At 43.4% G+C, this 13,916-nt stretch overlaps 1 protein-coding gene across 1 annotated transcript in view; it reads left to right on the forward strand.

Moving 5' to 3' along the window:
- STX2 (syntaxin 2) overlaps positions 1–13,916 on the forward strand; it is a 94,991-nt gene that overhangs the window by 16,151 nt on the left and 64,924 nt on the right. The gene's annotated exons all lie outside the window — the stretch shown is intronic.

Raw genomic sequence — 13,916 nt, forward strand, 5'->3', positions numbered from 1 at the left:
TTCAATGCAAGGAGGTTGTCCAAAATGGTTATCCAAGTTTTATTATGAAATTCGACACTGGCTCTAAAGGCCCCGTCACACTAAACAACTTAACAGCGATCACAACAACGATACAACCTGATGGGGATCGCTGGTAAGTTTCTAGGAGGTTGCTGGTGAGATGTCACACTGCGACGCTCCAGCGATCCCACCAGCAACCTGACCTGGCAGGGATCGCTGGAGCATCGCTACACGGGTTGCTGGTGAGCTGTCACACAGGCAGATCTCACCAGCAACCAGTGACCAGCCCCCAGCCAGCAGCGACGCGTGGCAGCATGCTGCGCTTGGTAACTAAGGTAAATATCGGGTAACCAACCCGATATTTACCTTGGTTACCAGCGCACACCGCTTAGCGCTGGCTCCCTGCACACCTAGCCACGGTACACATCGGGTTAATTACCCGATGTGTACTCTGCTACGTGTGCAGACAGCAGGGAGCCGGCTTCTGCGGACGCTGGTAACCACGGTAAACATCGGGTAACCAAGAAGCCCTTACCTTGGTTACCCGATATTTACCTTCGTTACCAGCGTCCGCCGCTCTCATACTGCCAGTGCCGGCTCTATGTTCCCTGCACTCCTAGCCACAGTACACATGGGGTTAATTACCCGATTTGTACTGTGGCTATGTGTGCAGGGAGCCGGCACTGACAGCTGAGAGCGGCGGACGTTGGTAACGAAGGTAAATATCGGGTAACCAAGGTAAGGGCTTCTTGGTTACCCGATGTTTACCGTGGTTACCAGCGTCCGCAGAAGCCGGCTCCCTTGTAAACACCATACATTTTTCCAGCGGGTGAAACCAAGTTCTTTAGGGAACACCAGGGTTATTTTTTTTTCCTGATTTGCCTCCTCTTAGTGTTTTTGTGGATATTTTTTTTTTTTTAGGTTTTTTTCTAGCATTTTGTAGCTACTTATTTACCTGTGTTTTTCAAGCTTATGTTTTTTGTGTTTTTTCTGCTTGTTTGCTTTTCTTTGTTATATTATTATACTCAATCCACTATAAAACACTGCAGTTTTTAAAGCAAACACGCTCAAAAACATGTTGGTGCTTCTTTGGAGCCTTCCCAATGACTTCCATTATAAAGTGCGGAACGTTTTCAGATCTCTTCTTTTAACCAGTATCTTAGGAAACCTGATGAACATGAAAATGTCTTTGCTACATAGAAATGCTTGTGTTCATTTTTTGGCCCATTTAAGCTATGTGTGCACTAGAAAATGGACTTTTCTAAAGAAAAATCCGCACCCTCTGGCAGAATACCGCACCCCCGGATTTGCCGCGGTTTTGCTGCGGGTTGGTCCCTGCGGTTTTTACCATTTATCTATGGCAAAAACTGCAGGTACCTGCGGAAAAGAAGAGGCATGCACATTTAATTCCGCAGCGGAAATTCCGCGGGTAAATCCGCAGGTATAAAAAAACGCAGTTTGTGCACAGCATTTTTTTTTTTTTTTATACCCATAGGTTTTGCTGGGGAATGACTGCAGAAATGTTAGACACATTTTCTGCAGCAAATCCACGGTAAAATCTGCGGTAAATCCGCAGAGTGCGCACAGGGCCTTAGGTTGCACTTTTTTGATTAAGTGTTCTGAGCCTGAAAAGACCTTTTGTGCACATAACCTGAGGCTGGTTTCGCACATCAAACGTTTCTATTCCTGACCCAGACTCCCAGACATATATGATCATGTTGAGCTCAAGTCCAGAGACCCATGGCCAGCCCAGCACCAGTCCATTATGGGGCCGCGAATGTCAGAAGTGTGACGCTGGCAGTGCCCGTGGTTCGCAGCAGCATCTCCTCTGCTTCTCCACTTTTCTGGGGTTCGGAGGTTCCCATAGTCGCTTCCTCACTACCCGCACAGTAAGGCCTAAGCCACACGGCATGAAAATCGGTGCGAGTGGAGTGCGATAAAAACATCGCATTCCACTAGGACCAAGATAGTGTCAGCGCACATGAGCAATTATATTTTTCAGCCCTTATTGGACCAAGAAATTAATCGCAGCATGCTGCGACTGTAATGCGATCATTGTTTCTGTCGCACCCATTCAAGTGTATGGGGCGAGAGAACAATCGCACTGCACTCGCAGTACAACAGTGTACTGCAAGTGCAGTGCGAGAATGGCAATAGCCGGCTACGGAGGAGAAAGGGAGATAAATCCCTCCCCTCCTGAGTGGCAGCCCGCCCCTCCTCAGAGCTGGCTGACCCCGCAGTTGAGGTCCACTCACACGATCAGACCTCAGTCGCAGGGACACTCGGCTCTGCTGTGCTGCCAGCGTGAGCCGAGTGTCATGCGAGGGGATCGCAGTAATCCCCATGTGGCCCCAGCCTTATAGTATAAATGTCCGGTGTGAAATATATTTGATCTGCCCTGCGGAATAAAATGCTTGTCCACGAGTTGCAATCCACTACATTAGTGGTTTTCCCAACTGTATACATAAATGCTACAATGTCAGCACACTAATGTAATTTTTCTGTATAAAGTTTCTATTACAGTATGGTGCTTTATCATGTGATTGCTGGCACAGAAAGCAATATTGTGGGTGGGAGATAACGGACGATGAGATATGAAGGGTCGGGGCTCATGATACTGGCCAGGGTGTGGTGCAACGTTCTCCATTATGTTCATGACTTGAGATGGGTTATCATAAATCGTTGGTGACTGTTATTCTAAGACTGGGTTCATACAATGGTCATTTGTTTTTTTTTTTTTTTTTCTTTACGTACATTTGTTTTTACATTTTTGTTTTTAAAGTTGTAATTTAAGCCATTATGCAAATAGTAACCGGGGTCTGCAAGAATCTGTTTTTCTAGCATTACAATATACCGTTTTCACCAGCCTTTGCTCCCGTGTGTTTCCATTTGTGATGTGGCTATGTCCTGCCAGATGCAAGCTTTGGACAGAATCAGACTCCTAACTTCTGAGATTATATAGTCTCCTTACTAGCCAATACGAAAAATCTGAGAAGGCATCCTCTGGTATTGCGCTGTGCTACTGTAGAAGCTCATCTCCTTCCCTTACAAGCGGGCCATCAAGCTTTTTCTATTGGATGCTCTGCAATTAGAGGGAATCTGATAGCAAGTTTTTGCTATTAACTCTTCACAACCTTGGACGTACATGTACATCCTAGAAAGGGTGTAGTTAGTTCCTGACCTAGGACGTTTATGTACGTCCTGGCAATCGCATGGGAACAGGTGCTGTGCCTGGTGCGATCAACACCGGACTCTGTATTGTCAACAGCCGCGATTGGTTGAGGATCGCGCTCCCTCTGTCCTCTGATCGGTGAGATATAAATGTGGTATCACTGTAATTGTACTGACCCAAAGAATAAAGCTGTCTTATCACTTTTACAACATGATAAACGGCGTAAAAAAAAAAAAAAAAAAAATCCCAAAAACCAATTCCTGAATTGCGGTTCCTTCTTGATTCTGCCTCACAAAAAGAGTAATAGAAAGTGATCAAAAATATTATTTGGCCCAAAATGGTACCAATAAAAACTCGCAACTCATCCCGCAAAAAATATGCCCTCACATGACTGTTGACAGCAAAATTAAAAAACTATAGCCTTCAAAATTCAGTGATGCAAAAAACATTTATTTTGTTAAGAAGCGTCTTTAGCATGATGGAAGCCAAACAACACCCCCCCCTTCCAGCATACAATATTTATATCGCTGTAAGGGTATGTGCGCACGTTGCTTTTTACCTGCTTTTTACCTGCTTTTTTGCTGCTTTTTCTTCTGCGCTGTTTAATGCCAAAATGGATGTGTTCTTCTATTCAAGCAAAGTCTATGGGAATTTGGGTTTCTTGTTCACACTATGTTGTTCAAAATGCTGCCTTTTTGTGGCAGAACTTTGGTCAAAAACTCAGCTTTTCAAAGAAGCAACATGTCAATTGTTTTTGCCATTTGGGTTTTGCACTGCAAAGCTGAGTTTTTGACCAAAGTTCTGCCACAAAAAGGCAGCATTTTGAACAACATAGTGTGAACAAGAAACCCAAATTCCCATAGACTTTGCTTGAATAGAAGAACACATCCATTTTGGCATTAAACAGCGCAGAAGAAAAAGCAGCAAAAAAGCAGGTAAAAAGCAACGTGCGCACATACCCTAATAGTACTGACTAGAGGAATAAAGCTCTAACCTACCCCTTATACTGTACAGTGAACGGCTTAAAATAATTCCAATTCTTCAAATGCTATTTATTCTGTTCCCTAAAGATCACACTATGGCAAGGCTTATACTTATCTTGTGCTCTACGCTGAGCGCTTACACCAGGGATTACTATAAATTAAAAAAACACGTGATTCAGACAAAATTCCCTATAGAAAATTCACTGTATTGAGGAAAAGGGAGTCACTTTGACCTCACATCTGGCCTTTGGTCTGGCGGTATCCATCTTTACAGGTTTGTTTTAGGCTTGCACAAAATTGTAATCAACAGTTTTGTTCACCTTTGAATAGACTGACACCGCTGAGCAGATGCCACATTAGAGAATGGCTCTGTTTGTAGGTTTTATCTGATTTTAACTTATTTCGACGAAATGGATGGAAAGCCGATGTAAGTGCTCACCATAGAGCACAGGATAAACGTGGACTGATCTAAAATGTTCTGTACCTGCCATCCCAATTTTTTTCAGATTCGTACGGCGGTCCAATCTCATATGCAGAGCAAGAGTACCGATATCCTCGTTTCCTTTGATAGGCATTCTGAAGTCGCAGGGACCCCGAGGTTTGATATCCACTATATATACTCATTTGTTATCGGTGGGGATAGAGTCGGCCTCCCTTCCAGCTCAAGACAAGTAGAGACCTTTGATCCCTTCTTTACAGGAGAGGAGTAGGAAGGAGGTACAGTAAACCCCATCCATCAATAGCAGACTGATTCAGTGCTATATCATTCATCAGGCATATCTCACCCCCACTCATCTATTTAGTATTGGCTGTTTTCGCACGTCAGATTGCCCATGATGCCATCTTTCAGGGGCAAACTTTGTACACATGGAGTGGAGCTGTCCTATTATATCTGGGTTCTGGCAGGAGGTGACCTCTGTATGTCTGTTTGGGGTGGTGGAGGAAGAATCATGGGATCATTACATGAAAATATTTCTCAGGGAAACCCTATTTATGGCCAGGAAGTTAATAGCCCTGAGGTGGATGGGTGGTTGAGATCCGACGGTACGGTCCTGGGTTAAGTTAATCAATTCAATCATACCCTATGAGCAAGTGGTATACCACAATAGAGGGTGCCCAGAAAAATGTAATAACATTTGGGATTTGTGGAATTCCTCCCCTGGAACGCTTACGGAAGCCTAGGTATCAATGGGATACCGGTGGATCCCCCTGGGCGTTATACTGCAGGACAGCAATCCCCTTTCTATCAAAGCATAGAGTAGCTGTTGCCTTTGTTTTGTGTTTGAATTGTTAGGTTATTCCAATGGAGTTGTCGGGATATACCTCATATAAAACTGTTAATTACACAAATGTCAGGATGTATGCACAGCAATATTACTTAAGATATAAACTGACATTGTAGAAGTTATGCGACAGTTTTTCATTAATACTCCCATAAAGAACACTGGTAAGTATACAGATGACAGGCTGCATACAACAACAAAAATATTGGACCCCGCACACCTTTTAGATTAATGTACAGGTGAGCAAATTCGCTATGTGGCCAATATACAAACCTTTACATACACAACGTGTCAGCACCAGGGCTGTGGAGTCGGAGCTCATTTTGGTGGAGTCGGTATAAAATGCACAGACTCCGACTCCTAAAATATATAATAAATTGGGGACAGTAGTGCAATGCAGAATGTGCTAAATATTTTACTAAATAGTAACATTTAGTATATTGCTTATATTTAAGTGAAAAATCTATTGTAGTACAATGTGAACATTAGACATTTAATCATTTTTATGATACAATAATCAAGATATTTAGATAGAACATAAAATATACTTGGAATACTTTAGAACACAAAAAACTAATAAATTGTAAATATGTAATACAATATACAGTGTGTGTGTGTGTGTGTGTGTATATATGTATATATATATATATATGTGTGTGTGTATATATGTATGTGTGTATATATATATATATATATATAGATATAGATATAGATAGATACACACACAAGATATATGTATATTACATAGTGTTTTGTGTTCTAAAGTTGTATCCAATAAATATATCTTATGTTCTATCTAAATATATTGATTATTGTATCATAAAAATTATTAAATGTCTGATGTTCACATACACATGTTCATGCACTACAATAGATTTTTCACCTAACTATAAGCAATATATGTAGGAGTCTGAGTGGAAGGTTTGGCTTACCGACTCCACAGCCCTGGTCATCACACTGCTATTAATGAATACATAAACTCCACTTATGCTGTAAATGTTAAAAATGTAAGGTACGGTGCTAAAGCCATTAACCACATCAGGGTGTATCTGAATATGGAGGGTTGTAATGTTTTATAGCAAGGGTTCATGTATTCATTAATCGCAGTGTGATGATGCATAGTGTGTGCAGGCTACTGTAAGGCATATCTGGGCACTGTGCACAGAGCCGCTCCCATAATCATGTATAGAAAATAAAATGAAAAAAAATCTACAAGCGGAAAATAAACACGAGAAAAAAAATAACACCCCCCCCCCCCCCCTTCCCTTCCCCGACCAAAATCTGTGGACACATGCCAACTAGTCTCATTTTGCTTCTGTCAATTCTCTTCTATTGATGGAAGCTTGGTGAGTCTAGTGAGTCTGTCTCTCCAACTAGGCAGATCGCATACATATGCAGTCATGTGGCCGCCCAATCACCCGGGAAATACCGTGGAATCATGGCAGTGTGCATAATGCACATACCGTAATCGCGATTTGGCAGTCTGCAGTTACATGTGCAATTCATACTTTTCAGATCCGCTTTAACAAAAATGGGTTAATGAAAAAATGTTGTTTCCTCCCCCACCAGTCTCCTGACCTCTCAGGACAGTGATTGAAAGGCTCTTGCATACACGTGTGTGTGTGTGTATATAGTAGCTGTACTTCACTGCCGAGGTGGCAGCGGAGCACTGTGCTTTTTAAAGTCTAAATCAGGGGCCTCAAACTCTGCTGGGTATATATAATAATAATAATAATAATAATATAATATAATATTATTATTATTTATTCACTTATATAGTGCTATTAATTCCTCAGCGCTTTACATACAATGGTAACACTGTCCCCATTGGGGCTCACAATCTAAATTCCCTATCAGTATGTTTTTTGGAGTGTGGGAGGAAACCGGTGTACCCGGAGAAAACCCCCGCAAACACGGGGAGAACATACAAACTCCTTGCAGATGTTGTCCTGAGTGGGACTAGAACCCAGGACCCCAGCGCTGCAAGACTACAGTGCTAACCACTGAGCCACCGTGCCGCCCATATATGGGTCACACATAGAAAAAAAAACATTAGTTGGGGGCCGCATTCTTTGCAGGGCAAAGTGACATTTTTAGCAATACCATATCATCTTTTTTTTTTCTTTTTTATAAATACACCATAAGATCACTTTTTATTAAAAAAAAAATAAAAAATAAAAAAAATGGCATTCATCGTATGGGTTATGGTACGGTTTTATAGCTTGAATCGTTACGGATGTGTGCGATAACGTGTTTTTTGGTTTTTTTTTTTTTTTTTTTTTTTTTTTTTTTTTAGTTGCTATTTTGCTGGGCAAGGACTGCATGCAGTTTAGGACCACAGACTGCACAAAAAGTGTCAAACGCAGTGCGCACAGGGCCTTAGAGGAGCTCTTCCTGTTACTGAACTCTTTGAATGAATCCTTTAGACACAATGTTTTTGTAGTCACATGACTAGGAAGCATAAGGACACTGTGTAATGTTGGCGATCTAAGTTCCGGCTATCTACTAACGTGCAGAGTAATGACAGCCTGACCCATGCCCTGCAGCTACACTTTGGCTTCATCCCGTAGACACCGTTTGCATTAGCATCATGCTCATACATGTAATGGGTCCATGTTATACAGGGTATGTTCCCACACATGGTTACTGTCTCTCTAGTCTTACACCATCTGTTCTTGCTCTTACAATACAAATTCCTACTCATTTTTTCTAATTTCCTCTTTATATCTAGAACATAAAACCCCATATTCTGTTTTGAGATTTTATTGAAAACCACATCTGCCCTAAAAGTAAAATTTGGCATAAATGAATATTTGGGGAAAACTCCTAGTGTTCATACATATTCGTGGATATGTTCTATCCATCCCTAATGCTACACCTATAGTCTCACCGGTTCATATGAATTGATCATTCAGCTTCACAGTTGGAATATACCGTAGTAATGATTTTGGCCTTTAAAAGGGATAAAGACAATACCAAGATGCTACTATGTATATTCCAAAATCTACGTGTGTATGTGTGTATGTGTGTATGTGTGTATGTGTGTGTGTGTGTGTGTGTGTGTGTGTGTGCGCGCGTGTGTATAAATATATATATATATAAATATATTATACATACACACACTGTCAGAATAGCATATAAGGCTGTGTGCACGTTGCGTTTTTTACCGCGGAAACGCTGCGCTTAGAACCGCAGCGTTTCAGTGGCAAATTGCATGCGTTCAGCTTGCCCAGCAAAGTGTATGAGAAAGCCGAAAAATCAGTGCACACGCTGCGTTTCAAAACGCAGCGTTTTGGATGCCAAAAATCGGTGCGGAAAGAAAAGCAGCATGTCACTTCTTTTGTGTGTTGTGGCTGCGTTCTCTTCCCCCATTGAAATCAATGATGCAGGTCAGAACGCAGCTACAACGCAGTGAGCTGCTTTTTTGTTGCGGTCCGTGGGCTTTGTCGGCATACAGAACGCAGGCATTTACCTGGAAGTGAGGTCAAGAGCTTTCCTGTTGACCTCACTTCCTGGTAAAGTTCAGGAAAGCCCCCGGTGTCGCTAAAGTGCACCCACTCTCCTCAAATGGAGGGTCTGCACTACTAGAAAATGGGGGACACGTTCCCTGAGCGTGCCCCCCATATTCTAGAAGGTCCAGAGTCGACGTGGGACGTCAAAAATGGATACTGCGGACCCAATTTTTTTTTCTTTTCAATAAATTGGTGAAAGAGGATATGTTTTTGGGGAGTGTTTGTTCAAATTTTTTTTTGGTTGTCAATTTTTTTTGCTATTACAGTTAATTAGTTATGTCTGGTATCAAATAGACGCTGTGACATAACTAATTGCTGGGCTTGATGCCAGGTGACATTACACATCTGGTATCAACGCCATATCTTACTCCGTTTGCCACCGCACTAGGGCGCAGGATGAGTTGGGGCGAAGCGCCAGGATTGGCACATCTAATGGATGCGCCACTTCTGGGGCGGCTGTGGCCTGCTTTTTTTTAGGCTGGGAAGAGTCCAATAACCATGGCTCTTCCCATCCTGAGAATACCAGACCCCAGATGTCGGCTTCACCTTGGCTAATGATCTAATTTGGGGGGGACCCCACTTTTTTTTTTTTTTTTATTTATTTATTTATAAATAAAAAAAAAAAAAACAGCTTGGGGAGCCCTCCAAATTGATCACCAGACAAGATGAAGCTGTCAGCTGTGGTTTGCAGGCTACAGCTGTCTGCTTTACCCTGACTGGCTATCAAAAATAGGGGGGACCCCACGTCATTTACTTTAATTATTTTTTATTGGGCTAAATACAAGGCTAGGCACCCTTTAGTGCCACATGAAAGGCACTAAAGGGCGCCAGCTTAGAATATGCAGGAGGGGTGCGACGTTATATATATGTTTGACATCCATTGACACATTTTAGGCTGTGCGCCCACAATCGGGGTTTGCAGCGTTATGGGCGCAGAGTGTTTTCCCTGCGTCCATAACGCTGCGTTGTGCAGTAGAAGCACAGTGGAAGGAATTTTAGAAATCCCGTGCCCTCTGTGCTTCTCTTCTCCGCAGCATAAACTGACCTGTGGCGCAGCTTCCCGAGCCTCAGCATGTCAATTTATGCTGCGGAGACAAGAGTGTTCTCTGCAGGTAGCATAGAGCTCCACAGCAGCCTGAACCCAAATCGTGGTCATGGGCAGCTGCGTTCTCCCGTGGACAACACTCACATCTCTGCAGGAAGGCTGGCACTGTGTACTGGATGTACTGTGGCACTGTCACTGGATCATGTGGTCAAAAACGCAACTGAAGTAAACGCATGGAAAACGCACGAATAACGCATGCGTTTTTGCTGCGTTTTTCCCAAAACGCAGTTTACAATTCTACCCTCTGCCAGAGGGTGCGTTTTTTTTCCGCGCTGAAAAAAACGCAACGTGTGCACATAGCCTAAAGGTGACTCTGTCCTTCTCGGAGTCTTGTTGGTCTCTCCCTGGTTTATGCTCCCTGCTGCAGCGATGTCTTGATATTTCACCATCTGCATCCAAACACTGGCTAGGGCAGGTGGTCACCGCGGCCAGTATTTGATTGCTCACTTTCTGTGTAGGGAGAAGAGCCAGGGTATAAAAACCAGTGGAGGAACTGAGGAAGAAACATCAGAGGTCAGTAAGGTTGGTATCATTTTACAAAAAGCATTCGTATGATGACTACCTATCCTAAGAGTAGGTCATTTTTCGAGGTATCTGGGTACTGGTGTATGAATAACCAGTTATACCAAACATAGGATAAATGCTCTGGGCAGCACGGTGGCTCAGTGGTTAGCACTGCAGTTTGCAGCGCTGAGGTCCTGGGTTCAAATCCCACCAAGGACACCATCTGCAAGGAGTTTGTATGTTCTCCCCATGTTTCCTCCGGGTTCTCCGGTTTCCTCCCATACTCCAGACATACAAATAGGGACTCTAGATTGTGAGCCCCAATGGGGACAGTGTTGCCAATGTATGTAAAGCGCTGTGGAATGAACAGAGCTATATAAATGAATAAAATTATTATCATTATCATATGTAGGTCGAAACCCAGTTACTAAGTGAAATAGCGGCGGAGGTGGCTGCAGGGGGGTGAGCGGGGAGGAGGGGCGGTGGCAGGGAGAGGGGTGAGGGTAACTGGGGGGGGGGGGGGTAGGTAGTGAAGCAGTGGTGGCCCGGAGCCGATGCTCGCACATCCCGAGCAGGTGACAGGGGGAAAGTGCAGCACACAGCATACGCTGTGGGCTCCACAAAGATGGCGCTGATCTCCTCTCTGTGCTGCGGTCTGGACAGCCAATGGGGCGCAACCATTTCACTGCAGAAGCTGTCTCTGTGTTAAGTATAGGGGTCGGAGCCCGACAACAGTCTTCTATGCCCATGGGCTGCTGTATTTGAGGTGAGTAACTCTTTACTTAAATCAAATCCAAGATGGCAGCCCCCAGGGTTAGAACTAAATAAACAGTGGATTTATATTTGTATTACATAGTTACTTAGGTTGAAAAAAAGACCTAGGTCCATCTTGTTCAATCTTCCTATTAAAATACTTGATTTCATAATCACTATTATTCATACAAAAATAAAAAAAAACGTGACACATTCCCTTTTAAGCAAGGTCCTTCCTGGCCAAAGATTTCAAAGCAGACTGGGGCTTCACGATGTGCTGTTCAAGCTCTTCTAAAGACGCACCAAGAGATGGGCCGCAGTGTGTACTATATGCGCACAAGGTGGCCATCGAAGGTTTGTGCAGCAGAGGAGATTTTACTTTCCTTTTGAAATCGAATGATGTCCAGCAGTGCCATCAGCTCAGAAGTGGGAGCAACCAGTGGGACCCACCTACACCGGTCTCCTTTTTTAGAGAGCTGTATGGCCAGAAGTGGTCTTGAAAGATTTGCAGCTAAAAAGCCATACTTTCAACATAGAAACCCACAAATCAGCTAAACTATGCACAGAAAATCTAGGGGTTTTTTTTGTTTGTTTTTTTTCTTCAAAAAATGGCTTGAGTGATACAAGCATGTAGTGTCTACATGTAAGTGAAGCATGGTGGAGGTTCCTTGCACGTTTGGGGCTGCATTTCAGCAAATGGAGTTGGAGATTTGTTTAGGATTAATAGTGTTTTCACTACTGAGAAATACACATACTTTATGGTCAGGCAATACCACCAGGGGGGGATCTGGCTGAAAATTACACCTGTGAAGAGCAAGCTGTTAATCATATTAGCGACTTAAAGAACGAGGAGTCTTGGAAGTGATTGTGTGGCCCCCACAGAGCCTGTATCTAAACATCATCTAGAGCTATCATGGATTACATGCTGACGTCCACAGAAGATTTGGGGTTGGTTCCCTAAAATGTTTGGAACAACCGTCTTGCTGAGCTCCTTCAGACACTGTATAGAACAGGGGTGGGCAATTAATTTTCCCATGGGGCCGCATGAGAAGTTGGGATGGTTTTAGAGGGCCGGACTAATATAATTAACTCGGTTCTACATACTACACCTGTAATATACATCTCTATACACTACACCTGTAATAAACTACACCTCTATATACTATACCACTATATACTACATCACTACACCCCTATATACACCTGTAATATACTACATCACTATTTACTACACCTGTAAAAAACTGCACCACTATATACTAAACCTGTGATAACCTACATCACTACACCCCTATATACTACACCTGTATTATACTACACCCCTATATACACCTGTATTATACTACAGCACTACACCCCTATATACACCTGTATTATACTACACCCCTATATACATCTGTATTATACTACAGCACTACACCCCTATATACACCTGTATTATACCACAGCACTACACCCCTATATACACCTGTATTATACCACACCCCTATATACACCTGTATTATACCACACCACTACACCCCTATATGCACCTGTATTATACTACACCCCTATATACACCTGTATTATACTACACTCCTATATACTACACCTGTATTATACTACAGCACTACACCCCTATATACACCTGTATTATACAGGTGTATATAGGGGTGTAGTATAATACAGGTGTATATAGGGGTGTAGTATTATACTACACCCCTATATACACCTGTATTATACTACACCCCCCCCATATACCACACCTGTAAAACTACATTCCCATATACTAAACCACTACACCCCAAATATTTGTCAACAGTTACCCCCCCCACCCCCCGCAGGTTACTAGTAACCACTCAACTGTCTCTTCTTATTGTTCCCTCCTCAGGCACCTCCGTACGAGTTCCCCGCTGAGCGGCTTCTCTTTTACATGTCCAGGCTGCGCCGATGCTGTTTTCCTAGGAGCCCCCGTCGCTGCTTCTCTCCGTACGGGTCCTGGCTGCTGCAGCTTCTTCTCCTGCCGGGCGGGAACTTTTCAAATGACACGCGTGCCGTACTGACGACATCAGGGCGCTCGTGTGTCAGAGAAAAGTGCCGGACAGGGAACAGAGGAGAGATTCCTGCGTTCCGCTGCCTACACTGACTGTGCGGAGCTGCAGGATCTGTCCTCTGTTTTCTACCCGACACGCAGCGTGCGATAAGGGCAAACTGACCACGGGACTCCCGGAGCCTGGAGCTCCGGACAACAGGTCAGATTGCCCTCATCACTGACCAGCCAGCAAGGACGCCCTGAGCCAGGCGGGCCGGTCACAGAGAGTAGGCGGGCCGGATGTGGCCTGCGGGCCGCCCCTTGCCCAGGTCTGGTGTAGAAGAATTGCTTCTGTTCTGAAGGCGAAGGACGGGCACCAAATACTGATGTGATTTAGACTCCTCTTTTGTTCACTTTGCAATTTATTTGATGTAAACAAACTTGACACTTTATATTTTAAAGCATTCTTAGTTTGCAGCACTTTTTCCATACCTGCCTATAACGTTTGCCCAGTACTGTGTGTATGTATACACTATATACTTATGTGTGTGATATTTCAGCTGTTTATCTGGTTTCCTAATTCTGGTCTATCT

Source organism: Anomaloglossus baeobatrachus, chromosome 1 (assembly GCF_048569485.1).
Source record: "Anomaloglossus baeobatrachus isolate aAnoBae1 chromosome 1, aAnoBae1.hap1, whole genome shotgun sequence".
NCBI lineage: Eukaryota > Metazoa > Chordata > Amphibia > Anura > Aromobatidae > Anomaloglossus > Anomaloglossus baeobatrachus.